The sequence below is a fragment of the Brassica oleracea genome, chromosome C2 (assembly GCF_000695525.1).
Source record: "Brassica oleracea var. oleracea cultivar TO1000 chromosome C2, BOL, whole genome shotgun sequence".
In the NCBI taxonomy this organism is placed as follows: Eukaryota; Viridiplantae; Streptophyta; class Magnoliopsida; order Brassicales; family Brassicaceae; genus Brassica; species Brassica oleracea.
The window spans coordinates 30060678-30068925 of NC_027749.1; the positions used below are offsets into that span (position 1 = coordinate 30060678).

General features: G+C 36.5%; 1 pseudogene; it reads left to right on the forward strand.

Annotated features, from left to right (window-relative positions):
• Positions 1-2803: 2803 nt before the first annotated feature.
• Positions 2804-5205, forward strand: LOC106323982 (annotated as a pseudogene).
• The last annotated feature ends 3043 nt before the right edge of the window (positions 5206-8248 follow it).

The following is an 8248-nucleotide window of genomic DNA, read 5'->3' on the forward strand; positions in this document are numbered from 1 at the left end:
CTATTTATACCTCCACCTCCACTCTCTTTCTGACAAAAGTCACAAATCAAAGTTCGCTTCCCGTTAAGATCAGTACGTTCCGTTATGTATCTCCACATTGTATCATCTTTACGACGAACTGAAGGTTGAAAGGAAGGTAATCCAGCATCTGGTTCGTTCCTTAAATTGTTCCCCTCCATTAACGAGATGCAAGAGACGACTTGAGTTTATTTCTCTGAAGAAAAACGACGGCTTACAACTATAAAGTTATTAACTTGGTTGATATAAAACCCTAACTAAAACAAACAGCAAAAAGTAAATTTTCTTTAAGTTTGTGTATTTTTGTAAAACCGGTTTTTAAGGCTGAACCGGGTCACCGGTTCTTCCGCTTTTGAGCCGAGTTTTCCGGTTTCAAGCAATCCCGAGTTTTGGACCAAACCGGACTCGCCTTGCCCACTGAATCACGGTCGAACCAGCCGGTCCGGTCCGAGTTTCAAAACCTTGCTTCTCATGAAGCCACCTTAGCATAGGCTATCTTAAAATTGGACACATGTCACCTGGAAAACATTCAACAAAAGTAAGTTTTTGGTTCAGAAAACCTTTCTCAAAACTATTATGGGCTTTTAATTTACTCTAATGTTTTGGGCTTCTGTAAATCAGAGTTGTGGTTTATTTAGGCTATTTTAAAAAACACTAACACGACTGTAGTATTGTCCAGTGAGACGTTTTATCCCACGACTATAAATTATCAAACCTTTCATTACTTTCTTCATTAATTAGTTACGATCAAAAAGATGTTCTTTTCACCTCCCCAAGCCTTTCCACCGTAAAACTACAGCTAACGGATCAATGGCTAACAAAACATAAAAATCAACGGTGACGGAACCCTCCATCGTGTTCTTCCACAATTTTCCTTCTGTGTTGGGAGCGGCCAAGCTCATCTTCAAGCTAATCCTTTTATGGGAAGCTCACTGGATTCATGTGGAGACGTTCATCAACGAACATGTAATGATTCTATTTATTATTCCTATTTCCATATTGAAGAATCAAAACACGCACCGTTTGATCAAAAGAACCATAAGTAAGCTTTGTCCCCTCGGAGTTCTAAGCCACTGAATGTACCTACCAATCATTGAAGGTCTCCCAGGGCTAGCAACTTATAACCAGATCACTGAAGAACAAAGCATTGGTTTCTTAAGAATTAAAATAAATTACTGTCAGATCTGGTCACTAGTCTCTGTCATCAGCGCCGAGATCTGCCTCAGACTTCTTCTCTGACACTTACGACTCACATCCTCTACGGTTCAAGCCTTCCCTCTCTTTCCCTGGATTATGTATATCCGTTTCAGCCAATCCAAAGGCAGACTATGCTCTTCATCTAATTGACCACATGGAAATAAATAAAGTCACTGTTTTTTTCTTTCCGGAAAAGAAACTTGAATCAGTATACGAAGTTCGTATATTAATAAGAAAATAAGAACATACTGAATATGAAATTGTACAGTACTTGTAAATCAACATCTTTTCAACCAGTTCAACGAAACATCCTAAGATCCTCATGAGATTCCGATGTCGCAACTTTGACATCAGCTCGACCTCATTCTTAAACGCTATCATTCTTTTGCCCGACTTTGTTGACAACCTCTTCACAACACCAATAGCACCGGCGGCTGGCATTTTCAACAATTGATGGAAGCTGTGCGGGTTCAATAAAGCAGAGCAAGGGTATGAGATTTTCGACTCCGGCCCCAAACATGAACTTTATATATACGGAGGAGGGCCTGGGGGTTATGAAACGGAATCACTATTGATGGAATGAGGAGTAAAGTGGGAGAGATGTAGAGATAGAAGAAGATGAATAGTTGAATCGATTTAATTGGAGAAGTTAGAAGGTTACGTTTTTGTTTCGAGGAGACTTATTCTGGATACAATGTAACGATTCAGAATCATCAATTAGCCTAATTAACAAAAAAAAAACAATTAAGTCAATGTGGGGCCGACTATCTGTCCACGTGGATTTTATCCTCACCAGAAACACTATTTGTTGTGTTGATCAATGCCAAATATGATTAGTGGGGAAGAAAAAAAACCACACTTACCATCTGCATTAACCGCCACAAAAACAGTCAAAACTATTTTATTTTAATTTTTAATATTTTATGTCATTTTTCCTTTTTTTACCTTATCATTCAACACAAAATTACTTACACACTATAATGGTTATGTTTAATAAAATTCAACATTTTATTTTTAATTAATTATTTTTTCTATTTCCAAATTAAATAAATCTACTCTCTATTATAGACTTTAAAATGATAAACTTTTGGAATAAAAAATAAAAAAAAAATATTTAATTTATAGTGAGATTATTGATTTTAAATAACGAAAATGATATGAAAATATAAAAAATCTTTAGAAAATGACATATGCAGTCGGTGGTCTCCTCTTTTTTTATTCATTATATTAAATCTATTCATATCACCAAATAATTCACATCAACAAATTTCATTTAACATCAGATTGTAGTGATTCAACACATCCATATCAACAAATTTCATTTTACATCACATTGTAGTGATTCAAAACCACTACTTGTTGATAGTCTATAAGTGAATATTTGAAGCCCGATAGGTTCATTTTTATTATTTTAGACATGTATATGTTTGAGCTTCTGTAGAAAACCCAATAATATTACGTAGAATTTAGCCAACTTCGTGAAAATCATGTGATGAGAATCATTCACAAGAAAACGTAAAAACACGCTTTGGTGACCTTACTTTTTTCTATAATTTTTTTTTTTGAAAATCCCATTTCATCTTCCCGAATGGGTAACATTAAAGCAAATCACACATTAGGATTGAATAAAATCAGTACAACCATGACCAAACTGTTCCAGATTTGGGACTACACTGACAAGTTGCCGAAACAATCCCAAATCCTACTTTCTTTCACCAACTGGCTTTGTTAATCTGGGTAAGGTGCTAACGCAACCCTTTCGCCTCTAATGTTGACCTATTGTAGTCTCCGAAGCTAGGAAATGGTAGGGAGGAGGGTCAAGGAGACAAACCTGAGGAGCTCCAATTCGAATAGCCGAAAGGCCCGAAACTAAACCTCCCAAACACAGTAAAACAGGATGAGGCGTGGCAGTCGTATCTCTTGGAAACTCAGTACCTGCATAAATTAAAAGGAGATGACCTGCCGGATGTGATCAAACAAGACCACCATGACACTGGGACGGCCACAACCAAAGTGAGCTGTCACGGAAGGATGGGAAGAGCTTCGTTGACAAGCGAAGAGTCTAAACCTCCCACGCTTCTTTCCTAAGAACTAGGGAGAGGTTCACACACAGCAAAGAACAGTCACCGGGGACAGTCCGGAACTGCTACAGAAAAGAAAACCACCGAGAAGACATCAACCTGAGAAGTGCAAGTCGGACTGATTCCACCAAAAAAACAGAGCTGAGAGACAGAAGAGACAAAGGACGGTGACGATGGACCGCGTTGACGAGGACCTCCGACCAACACACGTAAGTGGGAAGATATTTCGTCGCACGCCTTGACGAACAAACCGACAAGACCGCCTTGAGAAAATCCAAAAAAGCATCCTTCGCCAAGACATCGAGGGGAGGAGCACCACAGACAATTTACACTCCTCCCTGGCATCAATCTGAAAGACACACCGAGTCGGGAGAGACAATCCCGAACCCACACGCCGCCACCTCCAGCAAGATCTAGGGTATGCACAAATATCGGAAAATAGCAAACCCTAAAATCATCACCACCCAAAAGCCGACTCCACCGCTAACCTTGACTCCGGAAACTTGCATATACACCAAAAGACACTGTTTTCGAGCAGATGTGTTGCTGGGGCCCCAGATCCGAGAAATCTACCGTCGGAGTACGCCTCCAGAGCCTGAGCATATCGAAACCAGAGGCAAAACTAGTGAGACGAGAAACCAGAAAATGAGGGAGGGATGAGAACCGCCGACGGCGACATGGCGAAAGCCGCACACCGCCAAAGGAGAGAGGTGAAAACTGCTTCGGTGACCTTTTTTAATATAATTTTGAATTTGTTTTTATCATAAGAAACTGTGCATGGCTTGGCGGCGACCACCACCAACCACGACTGTCTTACTTTTTTTTGCTCCCATTAGGTTCTCTTCTCTTCACTCTCAGATCATCATCTCATGATCTCATTCATCCTTTCCGTGATCTCACTTTTTTCCTTTCTCCTCCGATTCTGGAATCTCTTGTCCTATTGATGATTTGTTGTTGCATCATTTTGCTATGGTCTCATATTGATTAATTTTGCTCAATTTCAAAGAAACTCTGAATCGAATTGGCCACAAATTTGAGAGTTTAAAATTAAACTTCTCGTGAAGAAATTTGTATTTTTTTTGGTTTTATGACACAGGAGGAACCATAGCCCAATTCTAAACAAGTATGTGAATCACAAGGTTTGCTTCCCTAAATTTGATTCATTAACATTCTCAGCAATCTCAATCTCATTGACATGTCCTTGACAGATTGCTCCTCTGTCAGGTATTATTCAAACTCAAGTTATATGCTTCTTTAAACATAACATAAACCAAATCATCTCAACTATTAACATCTGCAGCACATATGTTGACTTTGCAGCTAACACATCGTCAAATTATCTCTTTGCTCACGGCTTGCCACCATTGTCTCCTAGTTTCCGAAGACACCAAAGACCACTAGAGCCTGCTAGAGCGTTTAACCCTTTCTTGGTGGTGGAGGACACTGGCTTATGGCCGTTATCTGATATCCCTCCAAATATCTGATGTTTCTTTCTACGTTCAACCCACTCTTGAAAAGCAAGACACCATCGGAGACATGATCTACTTCATCCCTGGTGCAATTAACAGATAGCCGTCCTGGTTCTTCATGTTGTACTGCTACTTGGGTACATGTTTTCGTAAAGAACAGACTTGCCTCATTACTTTAGGTTTCACATGATGTTGGATATGCTTCTAAAACAGCTCTTCAGTTCATATGATGCACCAGCAATTTCTTCTTGGTCAATCATTTCAAAGGACGTTTTGGGATTTATTATTGGATGGCAATTGGATTCACATACATCTGTCTGCTTCTTGAATGCATATGGTGCGCTCTCGCTGGAGTTTATGCTCAGATTTATTTCATGACTGATGCTGCATCCATCCACACTCTCTTCAACTCTGGAGGTTTTTCCAGACCTCTCTGGTGAAAAAGCTGGTCCTCTTTGTGTTGCATACTTGAAGTAGGACACAAGTCTAGTTCTTTATTTCTCTAGAGGGAGGTTTTTGTTGTTGTGTATTATCAGGTCTAAGAGTGTTATATTGAGTCAATTTAGCTTAATTCAATGTCTCATGCTCTATTTTAGACTTCTGAAAGCATCTCCGATTTACACCTTTATATTTTCCTCTAAAATAGAAACCTTTATTATAGAAATGAAATTGCTCCAATGCATGCCTCTTTAATAGATTTTTTCTATTTTAGAAGAAAATATAGATGAAAATTACTTTTTTGCTTCTATATTTATAAGTGAAAATAGCATATCTCTATATTTTCTCCTATAAATAGAGGAATTTTGTTATAAAGACATAAATTGGAGCAATTTTATCTCTATAATAGAGTTTTTCTATTTTATAGGAAAATATAGAGATGAAATAGAGGTCGGTTGGAGACAGTTCGAGACTCAGAGTGAATACATCATCCCTTGTTCTGCCCTTCTTCCACGGGATCAACCTCCTCCGCTCCAATTTCTTCTTCGACCAGCATCAGCTTCCTTTGTTTTCTTTTATTCTCTGAACAATGGAATTTTTTTAAAAGAATTTGAGTTTGACCCCGACCCCGACCCCTTTTCTTGTAATCTAAACTATTAGAGCAAAAAGGAAGAAGGAGGAGTCAGAGACAGCGATGACAAAGGAGGAGAGAGAGTATAATACGAAGTTTTAATAACATTTTTTTTTTTAATAAATATAAAGGGAAACTGTTTCTTTCTTGGTATATTAAATGCTTTATTCTGTTTTCTTTTGTTTTTCTATTAAATAATTTTTACTTTCTTAAAATATATATATAGCGGAGGAATCCCCTATGAGATTATTTTGAGGCCAATGAAAAACAAAAAGAGGCGTTCCCCGTGCATCTAAACTATTAAAACAGAAGTACAAATTTGAAATAACCCTGAGTTTTCCTTAATAATTACAAGTTTATGCCACTGATCTAAACCATGTTTAACATTTAAATCAAATCACCTAAATTTAATTTAAATAGTTAACCAAACACAATTATTACGTCTTATACCACCTTCTTTAACAACGTTAACAAACCACATCATTTCTATTATTTGGTCAACTGAATTGCCTCCTTTTAATATGATATTCACAATTGTCATTATTATCATTACGTGAGACAATTCTAATTCATCACAAATTGAATTATCTCATTGCACTCGGATTAAACAATCCTCAAATTTTCAAAAACCTGACATGCCATATTCTTAAGATTATACACTGACATGAAAACTAACATGAAACTCTTGATTATGTAAATACTTCATATATTTATACTTACAATCAAATGTCATGTCGGTTTGCATATATTACATATGTGGAATATGAATCATGTTCCCTGTAAAATATTTTCAAAATAAATTACATACTGAAACATAGTTTTGCCATACTGTATATAGTTAGGGATATGACATTTAAACTAATTTATTACCTTAACGTGAGCCAAATTACTTCTATCAGATTAACTAGAATTAAAGATGTCAATCTTTGTATTCGAGTAAGTTTTCCTAATTCACAATATATTGTATACTTTTAATTATTATAACCTCGAGTATAGAAAATGAAAAAAAAAGAATATCCTGTTAATAGATACTATCACAGTAAACTAAAATTATGACAATTTTCATTCAAAATAGAATAGTTCCTTTTCTAATACTACCAAATGAAAGAAAAGTTTAAATAATGTTACAAATATAAGCTCTAATATTAAATATATACAATCGGGTATTAATGTTTTAAGATACGTATAATCTTAATACTAAACTTGAAAATCACGCAATTCAGAATTTCTAGTTGAGATTTCCTTTTGAATATACCTACTCGCACAATATATACCATTCCTAATTGCCTCAAACAAGTTTTAGCCATTGGAGAAGTACTTAAGATTCATTCAACTTAAGAATCTAGCAAGGGAAGCACCAATATACACTGTAACAGAAGGAAACGAACCCCCATTTTTTACTTGGTTCTTCACCTGGGACTCTTCCAAATTTCCAGTAACTGTGACATCTCTCTCTATAAATTTTCTCCATGGAATCTAACTTGTATTAAATAATAAAATAGTTTCGCTCAGCTGTGTGGAAACTCTTTCTAGAAAAGCTCACATTTCTGGCAAATAAAGGAAAGCAGCTTCTAAATGGGAATGTCGTCGGAAATTCGTCGGAATATACCGACGAACTTCCGACGACTACAACGGTTACATTTTTTATCGGAATGTCGTCGAAAAGTCGTCGGAAAATTCCGACGAACCATATTTCGTCGGAATTCCGTCGGAAATGGCCGACGGAATTCCGACGACTTAATTTTTTTGGATTTGGTCGGAAATTTGTCAGTATTCCGTCAGAAATGTCCGACGACCTTGGTGTCCGTCGGAACCTCCGTCGGAATTCGGTGTGTTTTCTTGTAGTGATCTCTCTCTATAAATTTTCTCCATGGAATCTAACTTGTATTAAATAATAAAACAGTTTCGCTCAGCTGTGTGGAAACTCTTTCTAGAAAAGCTCACAGTTCTGGCAAATAAAGGAAAGCCGCTTCTAAATGTAAAAGCCTTAGCTCATTTTGTTGCATTATGCAAAATCAATTTCTGCACTTATGTCTTATATGTTGTGTCTTTTTTGGCTCAAAGACCTAAGAGGAGAGTACTTGTGTAAACTAAAACTAAAAGAAACTATCCTATTTTAAATATCTCCATGTATGAATCTGCAAATATCTTGAAACTCTTCAAAGTAATACCCATGACCAAGTTTCTTTTCTACAAAACTTAACTTCTCCTTTACGAAGTTCTGATCTTGAATCTGCAAAGTTCTTAGGTATATTCTTAAAGTCTGCAGTCAAGTTGTGTTCGTAACTTGTGTTATAATCTGTCTCTTTAATATTCTTAATAGTTTATAATGATCTAAAATTTTCTTTGAAAAAGTTCGATTGTGTTGACTCACATATGTAGGTTGAATTCAACAATTTATGTCATAAATATTT